Below are 20,459 nucleotides of genomic sequence, written 5' to 3' on the forward strand. Positions count from 1 at the left end.
GAAAACACAGTTGGTCAGAAACTCCTTTGTTTACTGAAACATGAAGCAATGGAAACATCCCGGCAAGGGGGACGCGCGGAGCAAGTTCTCATATATGACCGCAGCCCGAGGGTTCAGTCCGCAATGATCCTACCTCCAGTTTTTTTTTTTTAATTTATTTATGACAGTCAGAGAGAGAGAGAGAGAGAGAGAGAGGCACAGACACAGGCAGAGGGAGAAGCAGGCTCCATGCACTGGGAGCCTGACGTGGGATTCGATCCCGGGTCTCCAGGATCGAGCCCTGGGCCAAAGGCAGGCGCCAAACATCAGAACCACCCAGGGATCCCCCTACCTCCAGTTTTTAAAAGGCTGAGCACCACGCTCGGTCCACATATGCTCCCGCTCACACCGGGCCATGTCATACAGAGAATTCCGTGCAGCTGCTGAAGCCTGCGACAGCTCACTCTCTGGCCCATAACCGTAGCCCTCTCCAACCGTGGGGAGCACAGCTGCAGCGCGACGCAGGGGGCTCCTGTCCCTTCCATAATAGGACGAGGTGTTGGCAGCGGCAGCAGCCATAGAGCCCAAGTGGCAGCAGCCCCTGAGCTCGGCAACAGGTGTCTGTCGTAGGGATCAACAGAAGTGGGGTTGAGGTGACTGGTCACAGCTGTGCTCTGGACTTGAGGCAGATGGGACATGGACTGCTCCGCCTAGTTGTACGCAGAGGCTGCTGCTGCCGCTGCCACTGCCTCATAAGAGCGGACCCGGTAACGCTTCTAGGAGTCGAGTGCTCCATATGCATCGTTGTAACACATGGATTCCCCGCAGCCCATGGGGAAGGCGTGCGCACTGCTCCATACTGTCCGTTATACTGCTCGGTAAAGTCCGCCACATGACCTGTACAATCTACTGGACACTCTTTTGACCAGTGCCCCTCTTTCCCATCGGTGTGATAGCAGCCACTCTGGTCTCCCATCCCAGGGGCAGTCCGAACTCGGCTTGTGGATAACTGCACTGGAGGCTCATTTGACACCTTGTAGCTTAAATAGGAGTGGTTTGAGGAGACAGTGTGTGCCTCTCAGTTCCCCTGGCTGCTTGTGGTCTCCAGGGGAGGTGGGATTTTATTTATTGAGTCCTTCCTGTAAGGCCAGCACTATGTATCCTGAGAAGCAAAATGAGGGTCTGGCCATGATTTGTAATGTTGGAACACCAAGGAGGACAAGTGGTGTCACAGGGAGGCCTTGCATTGTGGCCTTACTGCATGTGGGGGCCATCTGTGATTTTGGTTTATATTTGGGGTGTCTCTGAGGCAAGAGTGCCCTGAGTTCCTTACCCTAAAAGGAACAACTCTTAGACAGTGGCCCAAGAGTTTGTAAGAGGTGCTGATGGAGCCATTTGCTGACCAGGGCATCCAGTGCTAAATGGCAGCCTAAAGCTTGGCTTCTTTTGCTGACTGTTGGGTGGGTTGTGTCCTTTATTAGGGACGTAAATATTCCACATGAGCTCCCCCCTGTAGCATGGTGCTCATACCATCCATAAAGTAGACAAACTCCATTGCAGTTCACTCAGTTGATGTCATTGGGGCTCCCTACATAGCCAAGGGGACTGGGGAGGGGTGACCTCCTCTGGTATGGTGGCATCCAGCAAGGGACTGAGGAAGAACAGGGGAGACCTCCCCCTGCAGGTGGGATAAGCCAGTGGCCTCAAGCTTGAGTCTCTCCTGCATTGAGGAGACCTCAGTAGCTATGCCTCCCAAGGCTCAATGCACAGCTGGATGTGGAGGGTCACACGCCAGTGTCTATAGGAACCTCTCTTTCCAGGAGAGCCCAGGATGTGGGCAGCATTTGTTACTTGGTTGGTGTATAGTGTAGACAAGGAGGATATTTTCTTGTATCTGAGGGCCTTGGGCACTGTATGTCCATTATGGATATGTGGTCCAGAAAAAAAAAAAAAGGCAAGTCCATTGCTTGTCGTGGGAAACAAGTCCGACCTAGAGGAGAGAGGCAGGTGCCCATCGAAGAGGCGAGGACTAAAGCAGAGGAGTGGGGCGTGCAGTACGTGGAGACATCGGCTAAAACACGAGCCAATGTGGACAAGGTGTTCTTTGACCTAAGGAAAGAAATCAGAGCCAAAAAAAATGTCCGAGAACAAAGACAAGAATGGCAAGAAAAGCAGCAAGAACAAGAAAGTTTTAAAGAAAGATGTTGCTTAATCTGAAAGCCAAGATGGCGGATGAAGTCAGTCACCACTAAGGACATAGGGCGGGCTCATTAAGAGAAGAGTAGAGTTGACTCCTTGATGTATTCCTTGCTCTCCCCAACCTCATTCACACATACTACTTTATATGGGGAAAATATTTGTGAATCAGTGGCTGGCAGAAGAAATAAGCCCTTGTCCATGCATTGGAATGGCTACTTTGTTGGGAGGTTTTGGAATTACCTTCTTCCCTTCTGCTTCCCAAAAGTTTTATCACATACGTAGTGCTATAGGTAAGAAATAAGTGTTAACTAAAAAGAAGTGTACTGTCATAGCATCTTATTTCCCTCCCTAGTTTTATAATATCACCATCTTTTGTTTTGAAATAAAAACGTCTAATTAGGTCTGGGGGAGGGAGTAGGATAAGATTCTCCCTAACTCTTATCAGCTTAACAGAAGTATTCAAATAAATCCATTAAGCTCTAATAAAAATTCAGAGATTTTTGGGATAAGTTTTTTGGCAATACCCCATAGATCTGAAGCACAGTGAAAAAATAAAAATAAATATGAATTGGGCCAAATACGTCGGTAACAAGCTCACAAACCCTTCCCACATATTGAAAATGAAAGTTGAATTCTTTGCATTTAAATATTAGCCAATGATAGCCTGTGTTAGCTATTTCTCTCCTGTAGCATCCTGATTTTGTGTAGAAGCTTCTTTTTAGCAGAGTAAGTGAAGACTCGAGAGTAATATACTTTACAAATGACACAGTTTTCTAACCAGATCAAGACTATATCTTTGGATACACCATCTCCTAATTGCCAGATGGTTAGGCCCATCCTTCTCTGCTGGTAACCAATGTATGTCCTTCTGGCCAACCTCTGCATGCAGAGGTTAAGAGAGCCTCTTTGTGTGTTTCTTTTAAGTATAATGAGTTCTTCTGAAGAATGTGGTGAGTTGAAATTGTATTTTCAAATCATGAAGCCAGAGCCTGTGTCAGACCTTCTGCTACCTCTCATAGATTTGCTCTAATTCTGAATGTAAAATTAGGAGAAGTGGAAAAGGATAAGATAAGCCATTGCCTTTTTACCTCTGAGAATTGGCTGCTATTCTATGTAATTTTCTTCTCAGACAGCCATAGAGTTGGTTAGAAAATGGCTTTTACTGATGAGATATTGTTAAGCATTGTTGTATGAATATTCTCAATTTAGCACCAGAAAATTTTTCCTAGGAAAGGAGTCCTGTGTGATGAAAACCCAGTATTCAGCATATTTTCCCCCATTTTTTGGAAGTGACATTTCACACACAATGCCAAAAGTGAATTGGGGTGGGGAGAGTGGGAAACTTTCAAATTTATAGTTATTACAGAAATTGTGGAAATTATGATCTGACTGGAAAGCAATCTTGTATCACCTCTCAAAGAATCATGGTCTTTTTTTAAATAAAAAAAAAGCAGACACAAAAGAACATTTGTCGCCATCTTGCCCCTCCCCCCTAAATATATTTCTATTCTGAGGTTTCAGAATTTCTAACTTGATTTGCTTTTTCATATTTGAATTTGCTTGCCTGATGGCCTCTAAATCATGTGTGATACTGTGTTACAGCTTTTCCTTGATTCACAGTGGTTTTCAGGTAATAATTTCATCAGATAAAAGTAATAATTCCTACTTTGTTTTCTTTTTATAGTAGCTTTGAATGGACATTTTCCTGTCATTTCCTCTTCATGTTAAAGTGTTGTGGACTTGTCTCACACAGCAATAATGAATGTTTACATAAATTAAAGCAGCAGTAATATTCTCTATCCAAAAAAAAAACATTTGTTGTTTCCTGCCTTGTTAACATTCCCCATTCTCACTGGTGTGAGGTGGGATCTCATGGTGGTTTTGATTTGTATTTCCCCGATGGCCAGTGATGCGGAGCATTTTCTCATGTGCTTGTTGGCCATGTGTATGTCTTCCTCTGTGAGATTTCTGTTCATGTCTTTTGCCCATTTCATGGTTGGATTGTTTGCTTCTTTGGTGTTGAGTTTAATAAGTTCTTTATAGATCTTGGTTTCTAGCCCTTTATCTGGCGTGTCATTTGCAAATATCTTCTCCCGTTCTGTAGGTTGTCTTTCAGTTTTGCTGTGCAGAAGCTTCTTATCTTGATGAAGTCCCAATAGTACATTTTTGCTTTTGTTTCTCTTGCCTTCATGGATGTATCTCGCAAGTAGTTGCTGTGGCCAAGTTCAAAAAGGGTGTTGCCTGTATTCTCCTCTAGGATTATGATGGAATCTTGTCTCACATTGAGATCTCTCACCCATTTTGAGTTTATCTTTGTGTATGGTGAAAGAGAGTGGTCCAGTTTCATTCGTCTGCATGTGGATGTCCAATTTTCCCAACACCATTTATTGAAGAGACTGTCTTTCTTCCAGTGGATGGTCTTTCCTGCTTTGTCGAATATTAGTTGAATGTAGAGCTGAGGGTCCACTTCTGCATTTTCTATTCTGTTCCATTGATCTATGTGTCTGTTTTTGTGCCAGGACCACACTGTCTTGATGACCACAGCTTTGTAGTACAACCTGATATCTGGCCTTGTGATGCCCACAGCTATGGATTTCTTTTTTAATACCCCCTGGCTATTCGGGGTCTTTTCTGATTCCACACAAATCTTTTTTTTTTTTTCTATTTAAACAATTTTATTTTATTTTATTTTTTTAATTAATTTTTATTGGTGTTCAATTTACCAACATACAGAAAAACACCCAGTGCTCATCCCGTCAAGTGTCCACCTCAGTGCCCGTCACCCATTCCCCTCCAACACCCACCCTCCTCCCCTTCCACCACCCCTAGTTCATTTCCCTGAGTTAGGAGTCTTTATGTTCTGTCTCCCTTCCTGATATTTCCCAACATTTCTTTTCCCTTCCTTTATATTCCCTTTCACTATTATTCATATTCCCCAAATGAATGAGAACATACACTGTTTGTCCTTCTCCGATTGACTTATTTCACTCAGCATAACACAAATCTTAAGATGATTTGTTCCAACTCTCTGAAGAAAGTCCATGGAATTTTGATAGGGATTGTATTGAATGTGTAAATTACCCTAGGTAGCACTGGAATTTTCACATTATTAATTCTTCCAATCCATGAGCATGGAATATTTTTCCATCTCTTTGTGTCTTCCTCCATTTCTTTCAGAAGTGTTCTGTAGTTTTTAGGGTATAGATCCTTTACCCCTTTGGTGAAGTTAATTCCTAGGTATCTTATGCTTTTGGGTGCAATTGTAAATGGGATTGACTCCTTAACTTCTCTTTCTTCAGTCTTATTGTTAGTGTACAGAAATCCCACTGATTTCTGGGGATTGATTGCGTATCCTGCCACACTGCCGAATTGCTGTAGGAGTTCTAGGAATCTTGGGGTGGAGTTATTGGGTTTTCTATGTACTGTATCATGTCATCGGCGAAGAGGGAGAGTTTGACTTCTTCTTTGCCAATTTGAATGCCTTTTATTTCTTTTTGCTGCTTGATTGCTGAGGCTAGGCCTTCTAGTACTATGTTGAATAGCAGTGGTAAGAATGGACATCCCTGTCTCATTCCTGATCTTAGGGGAAAGGCTCCCAGTGCTTCCAAGTTGACAATGATATATGCTGTGGGCTTTTTGTAGATGGCTTTTAAGATGCTGAGGAATGTTCCCTCTATCCCTACACTCTCAAGAGTTTTGATCAGGAAGATGGCGGAAGAGTAGGGTCCCCAAATCACCTGTCCCCAACAAATTACCTAGATAACCTTCAAATCATCCTGAAAATCTACGAATTCGGCCTGAGATTTAAAGAGAGAACAGCTGGAATGCTACAGTGAGAAGAGTTCGCGCTTCTATCAAAGTAAGAAGACAGGGAAAAAGAAATAAAGAAACAAAAGGCCTCCAAGGGGGAAGGGCCCCGCGAGGAGCCGGGCTGAGGCCGGGGCGAGTGTCCCCAGGACAGGAGAGCCCCGTCCCGGAGAAGCAGGAGCTGCACCAACCTTCCCGGGCGGAAAGGGGCTCCCAGGGAGTTAGAGCAGGACCCAGGAGGGCGGGGATGCCCTCGGGCTCCCTGGGACAGTAACAGACACCTGCACCCCGGGGGGTGCGCCGAGCTCCCTAAGGGCTGCAGCGCGCAGGGCGGGACCCGGAGCAGCTCGGAGGCGCTCGGGTGGCGGCTCTGGGGAGGGGGCTGCGGGGTGGGAGCGAGAATCCAACATCGCAGGCCCCAGAGCACAGGGCGCCGGGACACAGCCCAGGATCTGGCCTCCCCCGGGACAGGCAGAGGCCGGGAGGGCCCAGGACAGCAAGGACGCTCCTGCCCGGAGCTGAGCAGATCAGCGGCCCCGCCCCGGAGCCCCCAGGCCCTGCAGAAGGAGAGCCCTGGAGCTACTGCGGGAGCTGACTCTAGGGCTGCAGAGCTGGCCCCGCCACTGCGGTTGTTCCTCCTGGGGCCTCACGGGGTGAACAGCCCCCACTGAGCCCTGCACCAGGCAGGGGGCAGAGCAGCTCCCCCAAGTGCTAACACCTGAGAATCAGCACAGCAGGCCCCTCCCCCAGAAGACCAGCTAGACTGACCAGTTCCAGGGGAAGTCAAGGGACTTAAAGTATACAGAATCGGAAGATACTCCCCCGTGGTTTTTGTTTTTTGTTTTTTGTTTTTGTTTTTGTTTTGTTTTGTTTTGTGTTTTTTTTTCTTTCTTTCTTGTTGATTTCTGATTCAAAGATATCAGAAGATACTCCCACGTGTTTTTTGGGTTTTTTGTTTTGTTTTGTTTTGTGTTTTTTTTCTTTCTTTCTTTTTGATTTCTGATTGCTTCTTTTGATTGCTTTTCAAAGTATTTCTGATGGCTTCTGTTGATTTCTTTTCAAAGTATACAGAATCAGAAGATACTCCCACGTGTTTTTTGTTTTTTGTTTTTTTGTTGTTGTTGTTGTTTTGTTTTGTGTTTTTTTGTCTTTCTTTCTTTTTCATTTCTGATTGGTTCTTTTGATTTCTGATTGAACTCCCCCCCCCCTTTTTTTTTCACCTTTCTTTTTCTTTCTCTTTTACCCCCTTTTTTCTTCTTTCTCTCTTTTTTTTTTTTCTCTTTTCTTTCCTTCCCTCTCTTTTCCTCCTTTTCCCAATACAACTTGTTTTAGGCCAATCTGCACTGAGCAAAATGACTACAAGGAAAACCTCACATCAAAAAAAGTTTCAGAAACAGTCCTCTCTCCCACAGAGTTACAAAATCTGGAATACAATTCAGTGTCAGAAAGCCAATTTCGAAGCACAATTATACAGCTACTGGTGGCTCTAGAAAAAACCATAAAGGACTCAAGAGACTTCATGACTGCAGAATTTAGGTCCAATCAGGCAGAAATTAAAAATCAATTAAATGAGATGCAATCCAAGCTAGAAGTCCTAACGACGAGGCTTAACGAGGTGGAAGAACAAGTGAGTGACACAGAAGACAAGTTGATGGCAAAGAGGGAAACTGAGGAAAAAAGAGACAGACAATTAAGAGACCATGAAGACAGATTAAGGGAAATTAACGACAGCCTGAGGAAGAAAAACCTACGTTTAATTGGGGTTCCCGAGGGCGCCGAAAGGGACAGAGGGCCAGAATATGTATTTGAACAAATCCTAGCTGAAAACTTTCCTAATCTGGGAAGGGAAACAGGCATTCAGATCCAGGAAATAGAGAGATCCCCCCCCCCTAAAATCAATAAAAACCGTTCAACACCTCCACATTTAATTGTGAAGCTTGCAAATTCCAAAGATAAAGAGAAGATCCTTAAAGCAGCAAGAGAAAAAAAGTGCCTGACTTTTATGGGGAGGAATGTTAGGGTAACAGCAGACCTCTCCACAGAGACCTGGCAGGCCAGAAAAGGCTGGCAGGATATATTCATGGTCCTAAATGAGAAGAACATGCAACCAAGAATACTTTATCCAGCAAGGCTCTCATTCAAAATGGAAGGAGAGGTAAAGAGCTTCCAAGTCAGTCAGGAACTGAAAGAATATGTGACCTCCAAACCAGCTCTGCAAGAAATTTTAAGAGGGACTCTTAAAATTCCCCTTTAAGAAGAAGTTCAGTGGAATAATCCACAAAAAACAAGGACTGAATAGATATCATGATGACACTAAACTCATATCTGTCAATAGTAACTCTGAACATGAACGGGCTTAATGACCCCACCAAAAGGCGCAGGGTTTCAGACTGGATAAAAAAGCAGGACCCATCTATTTGCTGTCTACAAGAGACTCATTATAGACAGAAGGACACCTACAACCTGAAAATAAAAGGTTGGAGAACCATTTACAATTCAAATGGTCCTCAAAAGAAAGCAGGGGTAGCCATCCTCATATCAGATAAATTAAAATTTATCCTGAAGACTATAGTGAGAGATGAAGAGGGACACTATCTCATACTCAAAGCCTCTATCCAACAAGAGGAATTAACAATCCTCAATATATATGCCCCGAATGTGGGAGCTGCCAAATATTTAAACCAATTAATAACCAAACTGAAGAAATACTTTGATAATAATACACTTATACTTGGTGACTTCAATCTAGCTCTTTCTACCCTTGACAGGTCTTCTAAGCACATCTCCAAAAAACGAGAGCTTTAAATGATACACTGGACCAGATGGATTTCACAGATATCTACAGAACTTTACATCCAAACTCAACTGAATACACATTCTTCTCAAGTGCACATGGAGCTTTCTCCAGAATAGACCACATACTGGGTCACAAATAGGGTCTGAACCGATACCAAAAGATCGGGATGGTCCCCTGTATATTCTCAGACCATAATGCCTTGAAATTAGAACTTGATCACAACAAGAAGTTTGGAAGGACACAAACACATGGAGGATAAGGACCATCCTGCTAAAAGATGAAAAGGTCAACCAGTAAATTAAGGAAGAATTAAAAAGATTCATGGAAACTAATGAGAATGAAGATACAACCGTTCAAAATCTTTGGGATGCAGCAAAAGCAGTCCTGAGGGGGAAATACATCGCAATACAAGCATCCATTCAAAAACTGGAAAGAACTCAAATACAAAAGCTCACCTTACACATAAAGGAGCTAGAGAAAAAGCAGCAAATGGACCCCACCCCCATCAGAAGAAGAGAGTTAATTAAAATTCGAGCAGAACTAAATGAAATCGAGACCAAAAGAGCTGTGGAACAGATCAACAGAATCAAGAGTTGGTTCTTTTAAAGAATTAATAAGATAGATAAACCATTAGCCAACCTAATCAAAAAGAAGAGAGAGAAGACTCAAATTAATAAAATCATGAATGAGAAAGGAGAGATCACTACCAACACCAAGGAAATACAAACAATCTTAAAAACATATTATGAACAGCTATATGCCAATAAATTAGGCAATCTAGAAGAAATGGACGCATTCCTGGAGAGCCACAAACTACCAAAACTGGAGCAGGAAGAAATAGAAAACCTGAACAGGCCAATAACCAGGGAGGAAATTGAAGCAGTCATCAAAAACCTCCCAAGACACAAGAGTCCAGGGCCAGATGGCTTCCCAGGGGAATTCTATCAAACGTTTAAAGAAGAAATCATACTTATTCTCCTAAAGCGGTTTGGAAAGATAGAAAAAGATGGAGTACTTCCAAATTCGTTCTATGAGGCCAGCATCACCTTAATTCTGAAACCAGACAAAGACCCCACCAAAAAGGAGAATTATAGACCAATATCCCTGATGAACATGGATGCAAAAATTCTCAACAAGATACTAGCCAATAGGATCCAACAACACAATAAGAAAATTATTCACCATGACCAAGTAGGATTTATCCCCGGGACACAAGGCTGGTTCAACACTCGTAAAACAATCAATGTGATTCATCATATCAGCAAGAGAAAAACCAAGAACCATATGATCCTCTCATTAGATGCAGAGAAAGCATTTGACAAAATACAGCATCCATTCCTGATCAAAACACTTCAGAGTGTTGGGATAGAGGGAACTTTCCTCAACATCTTAAAAGCCATCTAAGAAAAGCCCACAGCAAATATCATTCTCAATGGGGAAGCACTGGGAGCCTTTCCCCTAAGATCAGGAACAAGGCAGGGATGTCTACTCTCACCACTGCTATTCAACATAGTACTGGAAGTCCTCGCCTCAGCAATCAGACAACAAAAAGACATTAAAGGCATTCAAATTGGCAAAGAAGAAGTCAAACACTCCCTCTTCACTGATGACATGATACTCTACATAGAAAATCCAAAAGCCTCCACCCCAAGATTGCTAGAACTCATACAGCAATTTGGTAGTGTGGCAGGATACAAAATCAATGCACAGAAATCAATGGCATTTCTATATACTAACAATGAGACTGAAGAAAGATAAATTAGGGAGTCAATCCCATTTACAATTGCACCCAAAAACATAAGATACCTATGAATAAACCTAACCAAAGAGGTAAAGGATCTATACCCTAAAAACTATAGAACACTTATGAAAGAAATGGAGCAAGACACAAAGAGATTGAAAAATATTCCATGCTCATGGATTGGCAGAATTAATATTGTGAAAATGTCAATGTTACCCAGGGCAATTTACATGTTTAATGCAATCCCTATCAAAATACCATGGACTTTCTTCAGAGAGTTAGAAGAAATTATTTTAAGATTTGTGTGGAATCAGAAAAGACCCCGAATAGCCAGGGGAATTTTAAAAAAGAAAACCATAGCTGGGGGCATCACAATGCCAGATTTCAGGTTGTACTTCAAAGCTGCGGTCATCAAGACAGTGTGGTACTGGCACAAAAACAGACACATAGATCAATGGAACAGAATAGAGAACCCAGAAGTGGACCCTGAACTTTATAGTCAACTAATATTTGATAAAGGAGGAAAGACTATCCATTGGAAGAAAGACTCTTCAGTAAATGGTGTTGGGAAAATTGGACATCCACATGCAGAAGAATGAAACTGGACCACTCTCTTTCACCATACACAAAGATAAACTCAAAATGGGTGAGAGACCTAAATGTGAGACAAGATTCCATCAAAATCCTAGAGGAGAACAGAGGAAACACCCTTTTTGAACTTGGCCACAGTAATTTCTTGCAAGATTCATCCACAAAGGCAAAAGAAACAAAAGCAAAAATGAACTATTGGGACTTCATCAAGATAAGAAGCTTTTGCACAGCAAATGACAACAACAGTCAACAAAACTAAGACAACCTACAGAATGGGAGAAGATATTTGCAAATGACATATCAGATAAAGGGCTAGTTTCCAAAATCTATAAAGAACTTATTAAACTCAACACCAAAGAAACAAACAATCCAATCATGAAATGGGCAAAAGACATGAAGAGAAATCTCACAGAGGAAGACATGGACATGGCCATCATGCACATGAGAAAATGCTCTGCATCACTTGCCATCAGGGAAATACAAATCAAAACCACAATGAGATACCACCTCACACCAGTGAGAATGGGGAAAATTAACAAGGCAGGAAACAACAAATGTTGGAGAGGATGGGGAGAAAAGGGATCCCTCTTACACTGTTGGTGGGAATGTGAACTGGTGCAGCCACTCTGGAAAACTGTGTGGAGGTTCCTCAAAGGTTTAAAATAGACCTGCCCTACGACCCAGCAATTACACTGTTGGGGATTTACCCCAAAGATTCAGATGCAACGAAACGCCGGGACACCTGCACCCTGATGTTTCTAGCAGCAATGTCCACAATAGCCACACTGTGGAAGGAGTCCTGGTGTCCATCGAAAGATGATGGATAAAGAAGATGTGGTTTATGTATACAATGGAATATTCCTCAGCCATTAGAAACGACAAATACCCACCATATGCTTCAATCTGGATGGAACTGGGATCCCTGGGTGGCGCAGCGGTTTGGCGCCTGCCTTTGGCCCAGGGCACGATCCTGGAGACCCGGGATCGAATCCCACGTCAGGCTCCCGGTGCATGGAGCCTGCTTCTCCCTCTGCCTGTGTCTCTCCCTCTCTCTCTGTGACTATCATAAATAAATAAAAAGAAAATAAAGATTTGTTCTTATAAAAAAAAAATCTGGATGGAACTGGAGGGTATTATGCTGAGTGAAGTAAGTCAATCGGAGAAGGACAAACAGTGTATGTTCTCATTCATTTGGGGAATATAAATAATAGTGAAAGGGAATATAAGGGAAGGGAGAAGAAATGTGTGGGAAATATCAGGAAGGGAGACAGAACATAAAGACTCCTAACTCTGGGAAACGAACTAGGGGTGGTGGAAGGGGAGGAGGGCGGGGGGTGGGGGAGAATGGGTGACGGGCACTGAGGGGGACACTTGACGGGATGAGCACTGGGTGTTTTTCTGTATGTTGGTAAATTGAACACCAATAAAAATTAATTTATTAAAGAAAAGAGTTTTGATCAGGCATAGATGCTGTATTTCGTCAAATGCCTTCTCTGCATCTATTGAAAGGATCATATGGTTCTTGTTTTTTCTCTTGATGATCTGATCAATCACATTGATTGCTTTATGAGTGTTGAACGAGCCTTGCATCCTGGGGATAAATCCCACTTGATCATGGTGAATAATCTTCTTAACCTATTGTTGGATCCTACTGGCTAGTATCTTGTTGAGAATGTTTGCATCCATGTTCATCAGGGATATTGGCATCTAATTCTCCTTTTTGGTGGGGTCTTTGTCTGGTTTTGGAATTAAGGTGTTGCTGGCCTCATAGAACGAGTTTGGAAGCACTCCATCTCTTTCTATCTTTCGGAACAGCTTTAGTAGAATAGGTATGGTTTCTCCTTTAAACATTTGATAAAATTTCCCTGGGAAATCATCTGGCCCTGGACTTTTGGTCTTGGGATGTTTTTGATGACGGTTTCAAATTCCTCCCTGGTTATCGGCCTGTTCAGGTTTTCAATTTCTTCCTGTTCCAGTTTTGGTAGTTTGTAGTTTTCCAGAAATGTGTCCATTCCTTTTGGATGGCCTAATTTATTGGCGTATAGCTGCCCATAATCAGTTTTTAAAATCGTTTCTATTTCCTGGTGTTGGTGGTGATCTCTCCTATCTCATTCATGATTTTATTAATTTCAGTCTTCTCTCTCTTCTTTTTAATAAGGCTGGCTAATGGTCTATCTATCTTATTAATTCTTCCAAAGGACCAACTCCTGGTTTTGTGGATCTGTTCCACAGTTCTTCTGGTCTCCATTTCATTGAGTTCTGTTTGGATCTTTATTAATTTTCTTCTTCTGCTAAGAGTAGGATCTGTTTGCTGTTTTGTCGCCAGCTCCTTTAGGTGCAAGGTTAGCTTTTGTATTTGGGTTCTTTCCAGTTTTTGGATGGATGCTTGTATTGTGATGTATTTACCCATCAGGACTGCTTTTGCTGTATCCCAAAGATTTGGAGTGGTTGTATCTTCATTCTCATTAGTTTCCATGAATCTTTTTAATTCTTCCCTGACTTCGTGGTTGACCCTTTCATCTTTTACAGGATGGTCCTTAACCTCCACGTGTTTGAAATCCTTTCAAATTTCTTGTGATTTAGTTCTAGTTTCAAAGCATTATGGTCTGAAAATATGCAGGGAATGATCCAAATCTTTTGGTATCGGTTAAGAACTGATGTGGGACCCAGTATGTGGTCTATTCTGGAGAAAGCTCCATGTGCACTTGAGAAGACTGTGTATTCAGTTGTGTTTGGACATAAAGTTCTGTAACAATCTGTGAAATCTATCTGGTCCAGTGTAGCATTTAAAGCTCTTGTTTCCTAGGAGATGTTGTGCTTAGAAGACCTGTCGATTGTAGAAAGCACTATATTCAAGTCACCAAGTATAAGTGTATTATTATCTAAGTGTGTCTTAACTTGGATTATTAATTGATTGATATACTTGGCAGCTCCCGCATTTCGGGAATAAATATTCATGATTGTTAGGTCCTCTAGTTGGATAGATCCTTTAAGGATGATATAGTGCCCTCTTCTTCTCTTACTACAGTCTTTGGGACAATCTTTAATTTCTCCAAGGATGGCTACCCCTGCTTTCTTTTGAGGACCATTAGAATGGTCCATGGTTCTCCAACTGTTATTTTCGGGCTGCAGGTGTCCTTATGTCGAAAATGAGTCTCTCGGAGACAGCAAATAGATGGGTCTTGCTTTTTTATCCAGTCTGAAACCCTGCGCCTTTTGATGGGGCCATTAAGCCCATTCACGTTCAGAGTTACTATTGAAAGATAGGAATTTAGTCTCGTCATTCAGTCCCTGTTTTTTGTGGATTGTTTCCTTGGACTTCCTCTTTCTATTCCAGGGTCCCCCTAATATTTCTGGCAGAGCCAGCTTGGTGGTCACAAATTCTTTCAGTTCCTGCCTATCTTGGAAGCTCTTTATCTCTCGTATTCTGAATGAGAGCCTTGCTGGATAAAGTATTCTGGGCTGCAGGTTCTTCTCATTTAGGACCCTGACTAAATCCTGCCGGCTCTTTCTGGCCTGCCAGGTCTCTGTGGAGAGGTCTGCTGTTGTCCTAATGCTTCTCCCCATAAAAACTACTGCTTACTTGTCTCTTGCTGCTTTAAGGATCTTCTCTTTATCTTTGAAATTTGCAAGCTTCACTATTAAATGTCGAGGTGTTGAGCGGTTTTTATGGATTTTAGGGGGGATCTCTCTATCTCCTGGATCTGAATGCCTGTTTCCCTTCCCCAGTTAGGAAAGTTGTCAGCTATGATTTGTACAAATACAGTTTCTGGACCTCTATCCCTTTGGGCGCCCTCGGGAATCCCAATTAAACGTAGATTTTTTCCTTCTGGGGCTGTCATTTATTTCCCTTGACCTATCCTCATGGCCTATGTTTTTCTCTTTTTTCCTCAGTATCTGCCTTTGCCATCAAGCTGTCTTCTATGTCACTCACTCGTTCTTTTACCTCGTTAACCCTCGTCATTAGGACCTTCAGTTTGGATTGCATCTCATTTAATTGATTTTTTTTTAATATTTTTTTTTAATTTTTATTTATTTATGACAGCCACACACAGAGAGAGAGAGAGGCACAGACACAGGCAGAGGGAGAAGCAGGCTCCATGTACCGGGAGCCCGACGTGGGATTCGATCCCGGGTCTCCAGGATCGCGCCCTGGGCCAAAGGCAGGCGCCAAACCGCTGCGCCACCCAGGGATCCCTCATTTAATTGATTTTTAATTTTGGTCTGATTAGATATAAATTCCTTGTCAAATGACAAGGTATCAAGACCATCTTCCTGGGGTATCTCAGGCTTTGAGCTCTATATTCTCACCAAGAAAATAATTTCATAAGGCAAAAACAGGCAGCCTGAGGCATAGAAAGTCAAACCAACTAGGTCCAGGTAATGGGGGATGTTGGGAACTTGTGTGCATATCCCAGTGGGGGGGCTTTAAAGAATGGAGGTGGAAGGAGGGCTCTCTGGGGCTGGCCAGCCACATGATACCCATCAGATTTCAAGTATTTGGCCAGCCCTGGGTGCATGCAAAGAAGGCAGGGCCAGACGCACAGCCAGTGTCCATGAACCATGCTATGACTCCCACTAAACCCCAGCATTTTCTTAGCCTTAGTATCCCATTGCCCTTCTGCCACCTCTTCCATCGAACCACTGGAGTTTCAGGTAATCATATTTGCATATAGAAGCTCTGGGCTTTTGGAGTGTGAGCCTCTGTCAACCAGACCAGCAGGGGTGACAAAGGCCAGCAGAGGAGTTTCATACTGCTTTTGAGTGAACCTAGAAAGTGCTGAAGTTGCTTTAGCAGGTGGGCAGTCACCACCCAGTGCCTTCATAGGCAAGTTCCTTTTTTTTGGAACAAGGAGAGGACTTTAAATATTTCCAGGGACTCAGTTTGGCTGAGATTGACCAATGGTGGTTCCCTGTCGCTGAGCTGAAGTACAAAATTCTAAGGATATTTGGGCAGGTGTCAACTGAAACCTCTCCAGGAAGACAAGAGCTGATCCTTGCTTTCCAAGTTGACGCTGTGGCGGCAGGTAGCCCGGCAGCCCAGGAGAGCTGCCCACCTGTCATCTCCTGGTGCAGAGGAACAAGATGGCAGGCGTCAGCGCCCGCGGCGGAAGTAGGACAGTGTCCACACGGCAAGGCGCTGTCGCAACTGAGTGCCACAGGAGATTTGCATATGTTCCTATTTCTACTTTAGGAGTTTCATCCAAATGACGTCTATCAGCAGCATTTATCAGATTCAAAGAAAAAGGGGCCTGGTCCACGTGGGCTATTAAGTATTGATGAAAGACCTTCCTCCTCTTGCAAGCCAATCAAAATCCGGCTGCTTATTTTCTCTCTGACTTCAAAATAACTGCATTCCTTTGTGGGTTAACGTATATGTCAGTGCACTTTTGCTTTTTCCTAAGAAAAGCCTTTTTTCATAAAATAAGGTGTATTTCTCCGGTTTCAGTAAATTTTGTCTTCAGTGAATAAAACATTACTTTGTTCTTCTTTAAACTCAGGGAGATGGTTTTGGGGAAGTCTCCAAGCAAATAGCAGAAGCTGAGACTTGAAAGATTACTTCTATGTAACCAGGTCAAAGAGCCCATTATGGGAAGGGGCGAGGGAGCGCTCCAGAGGGAGCAGCATGCATGCAGACCCCATGGTAGGAAACGGTGTAACTCATTCAAGAAATAGAAGGCCCTTGGGACTGTCCCATGAGAGCAAAGCCAGCACCAAGAGTAGGCTGAGACCAGGCTGAACAGATGGCTCGATTCCATTTAGGGCATGTGAGTCCTGCCAAGGATGTCAGTACCCATGCAGGGATGGAGCGGGGCGACTGAGGAGTACGAGGAAATGCAAGATGATGAGGTCTTCATGGTGATGAGGACTATGGCAAGCGTGGCGAGGAAGCCAAGACAGGGGTGGCAGAGTAGACGCATCCAGGGATGAAGGTCGTTAAGAGTCTGTTGACGGTGTGTCGAAACGGAGAGAATAGAATCCGGTGGAAAGTCAGAATGCAAAATGGAAAGTCATTTGTAATGAATTGGATGCTGCGGTGGGCACGAGGGAGAACAGTTCTTCACATCTGAGGTACAGAAGTGACTCAATAAAACAGAAAGCCCTAAGAGGACCCGAGGTGCGAGGGAATTGGAGGCATTTGGCTGTGGAGAGGGTGCACAGGAAGGAAGCTTCAGGATAAGTGACTGAGGTCAATCAATGAATTCCTTTTTCCTTAATCCAGCTTGACTTACGTGCTCAGGGTGTATTTCTGTGTGACGCACCACCCCGGAGTCGGGACAATGGAACAGCAACACTAGTCGTGCTCACAGACTCCGTGTCAGGAAGCCAGGGGGCTGCAGCAGGGTGGCTGGCTTCAAACACACAATGCCTAGGGTCTCGGGCCCAAAGAAAGCCCAGAAGTTGGGGTCCCGGACCCCTCCAGGGGCACGTGGGCTGGAGGGACTCAAGAATGGCCTTCATGCCTTTATAGACCCTTGCTCTCCTCACACGGGGGTGGCCTCGGGACACTGGGACATCTTTTTTCTAGCTTTCAGGCCAAGTGCTAGGATCCCAGGGACCAGGTGCCACCCGCATCACCGTCTCTGTAGTAGGCCCAGGAACCAGACAGCATCTCATAACATTTCTTTTCCAGAGATTCACGAGCCCACTGTCCCAGCAACGCTGCAGGATGTACAGCCTTCACTTCTTGGTTGAGGAGCATCCAGGTCACGTCGCCGAGGACCAGGAGAGATGGAAGGTGCTGCAGGCATCTGTGGGAACCACCAGGGGCCACTTTGCGTCTGTGCCTCTTGCAGCCAGAGCCTGGGCGGCCGGAATGCCCATCTTTTGTTTGGCGCCGCCCGAAACGCTCTTTCATACCAACTAAGCAGGTGTTTGCAGAAATGCCTCACCTGTCCTCTCTTCCTTTTCTGGTTTGTTTCTTGTTCTTTTTCAACTGTGTATCACATGGTGCAATTTATAGGAAAGAAGCATAGGACAGAACATTGGCAAAGAAGTAAACATGCATAGAACTCATGTAAAATATTTCAATCTAGAGCGAATCGCTGCGGACAATTTGATGGACATTGGACGTTTGAGAGATCCCTTCTTGGGCTTCCTTCTGAAGTCAAATTCGGTTTCCTGCAGTGGTTACATCCTCCTCCTCTCCTTCAGGGGTAGGTGAATAGTCATGCGTGTCACTAAAATGGCTTCATGAATGCGATTTTTAAATAACATTTCGTCAGAGACCTAAAACAAGAAGAGTTCTTTACATACAGCATTAAAACCATAAAGAGGGGATCGGTCAAATGCAGAGAGAAATACCTCTTGCACGCAACCCATGAAAGGAGAGGGATGTCCAAGCACGATGGATGGCGACCGTATCATGGGGAGGATGAGAACTGAACTTGCTTCCTTTCCTGCAGGTGTCAGAAGGGGTCACGCTGCGTCCGAATGCTGGTGGTTGATTTTGGAGACACAGGGGATCATCCCTTCTGTTTCTTTATTTCAGCCATGAGAAATACACACATTTAGTACCTTTGTTTTCTGAAAGAAGCCATAAAGTGAATATACATTTTTTTTCTAAAAATCATCCATAATAATGAAACGGTTGCATGAGCCAATCTATGCTGCTGATGTGCTTTTGTTACATCTGATTTCTCTCCCAAGATTTCCTTCTGAGCGAAGTGCAGAAACAATGCCTCAGCCCCAACGTCCTTAAAGCCCACATGGCCTCAAGGTGAAATCTGTTGCAATCTGTCAGAGGCGTAATTTCATCTTGCTGTAAAAAAAAAATGCAAACATTACATTTTTCAAATGTTTAGAAAATACATTAAATAATAATAAAAAACCCTCTAAATATGAATTGGGTAAGAAAAAGTTCTTGATCATCCACAGAAAGCTGCTCTTGAGAAATATGGGAAATTCATTTTAACTAGAAGAATGTTAATTTATTTTCATTAGAAGAAAAAAGCAAAAAAAAAAAAAAACAAAAAAGAAAAGAAAAGAAAATAGCGGGCTCCTTCCTTGGGTCCTCTGACCCTTCTAATGACCTTCTAGCTGATGCAGGCTGCACACTGCGGGGCGACCGGCCCCTGGGGTCCTTAGCACGGTTACCCATCTTGCTATTTGTCCAATATTTGTTGAGATATCTGTTCTGCACTGTAGAGTAGATGCATTTTCCGAATCCAGGACGAGAGCAGTAAAGGAAACGGACACTTTGTTCTCTTTGGGGAGACAAGTAGCAGATCGTAAAATTGTAGTTTATAGAACGTTGCAGGGCAATGACTACTATGTGCAAAAATAAAGGAAACGGAAAGAAAAGGAAAGACGGGAAATGGTAGCAGTGGGCCTCTGCGCTGATGAGAGTGCTCAGACCCTCCTTGGGTGGCAGGGAGTCGCAGGTCGAGGGCCACCCCAGGCCCAGGCCCAGAGGAGCAACCTGCGTGAAGCCCCGGGGAGGGGACCTGCCTTCTGGGGGCAGCCGAGCGGAGGGGGGACCTCCATGGATGCCGTGAAGAAGCCACTTTTGTTGTGAGGGATGGAGGCAGTGCAGAGTTCTTAATGGACAAGGCGGAGGTTTCCGTCACGCTCAAAAAACGATGGTGACCTGTGGCGTCCCTTGGGAAGTTTTATGAATATCCGTCGGGACCTTAGTTCTAGGCCACCAACGCGACCTGAGATACTACGTGGAAGTAAACTGAATGATCCCGGCCCCGGGAAGCTGTCTATCTGGTGGGCGAGCCCATATGTGTGTCAACCAGGAGCACTTCTTGAGGGACCGCTGCGTGTTGGGCATCCTGGGGAGCACGTGTGCTGAAGCCCGGGCGTGTCACCTCCGTGCACAGTCACAGGACCCGTGTATGATCCGCATAGACTCAGGCATCTAGAGGGATGACTGACATGCCGCTGTGGTCTGGTTTCTGGTTGTGTGTGTGAGCATCATTACAGTCTCATCCCCACGTCACGCGCACACCCGCACACACCGCACACTCGCACAGACCCAGCGCGTTCCTATCTGTGAAATAGGGCCTCATGCGAGGCGACGGGAAAGAGCTCGCTCAAAGCACCAGCACTTACCTGCTCTGGGAGGCGGGGCTGAGGCCACGTGCACAGGAGTCGGGACACGTTTTTTGGGGACCTTGGCTCCCGTGCACAACGGAGGGAGGGTAACCAAGGTGAAGCTAGTGAGGGGGTGCAGGTCTTTACCTCGAGGCTGGAGGGGGGCACAGAACCCGCAGCCCTGTTCACGGAGGCGACAGCAGACAGATGGCATCAGACAGCCTGGACCTTGCCAGTGGGCACCCACAGGAGAGGCGGGCAGCGGCCTCGGAGGACGCCGTCCTGGAGGCTCTCCTGCTTGCG

At 44.4% G+C, this 20,459-nt stretch overlaps 1 pseudogene; it reads right to left on the reverse strand.

Annotated features, from left to right (window-relative positions):
• Positions 1-340: 340 nt before the first annotated feature.
• Positions 341-20,131, reverse strand: LOC140599566 (RNA-binding protein 4B-like; annotated as a pseudogene).
• Between the last annotated feature and the right edge of the window lie 328 nt (positions 20,132-20,459).

The sequence above is a fragment of the Vulpes vulpes genome, chromosome 7 (assembly GCF_048418805.1).
Source record: "Vulpes vulpes isolate BD-2025 chromosome 7, VulVul3, whole genome shotgun sequence".
Lineage (NCBI taxonomy): Eukaryota > Metazoa > Chordata > Mammalia > Carnivora > Canidae > Vulpes > Vulpes vulpes.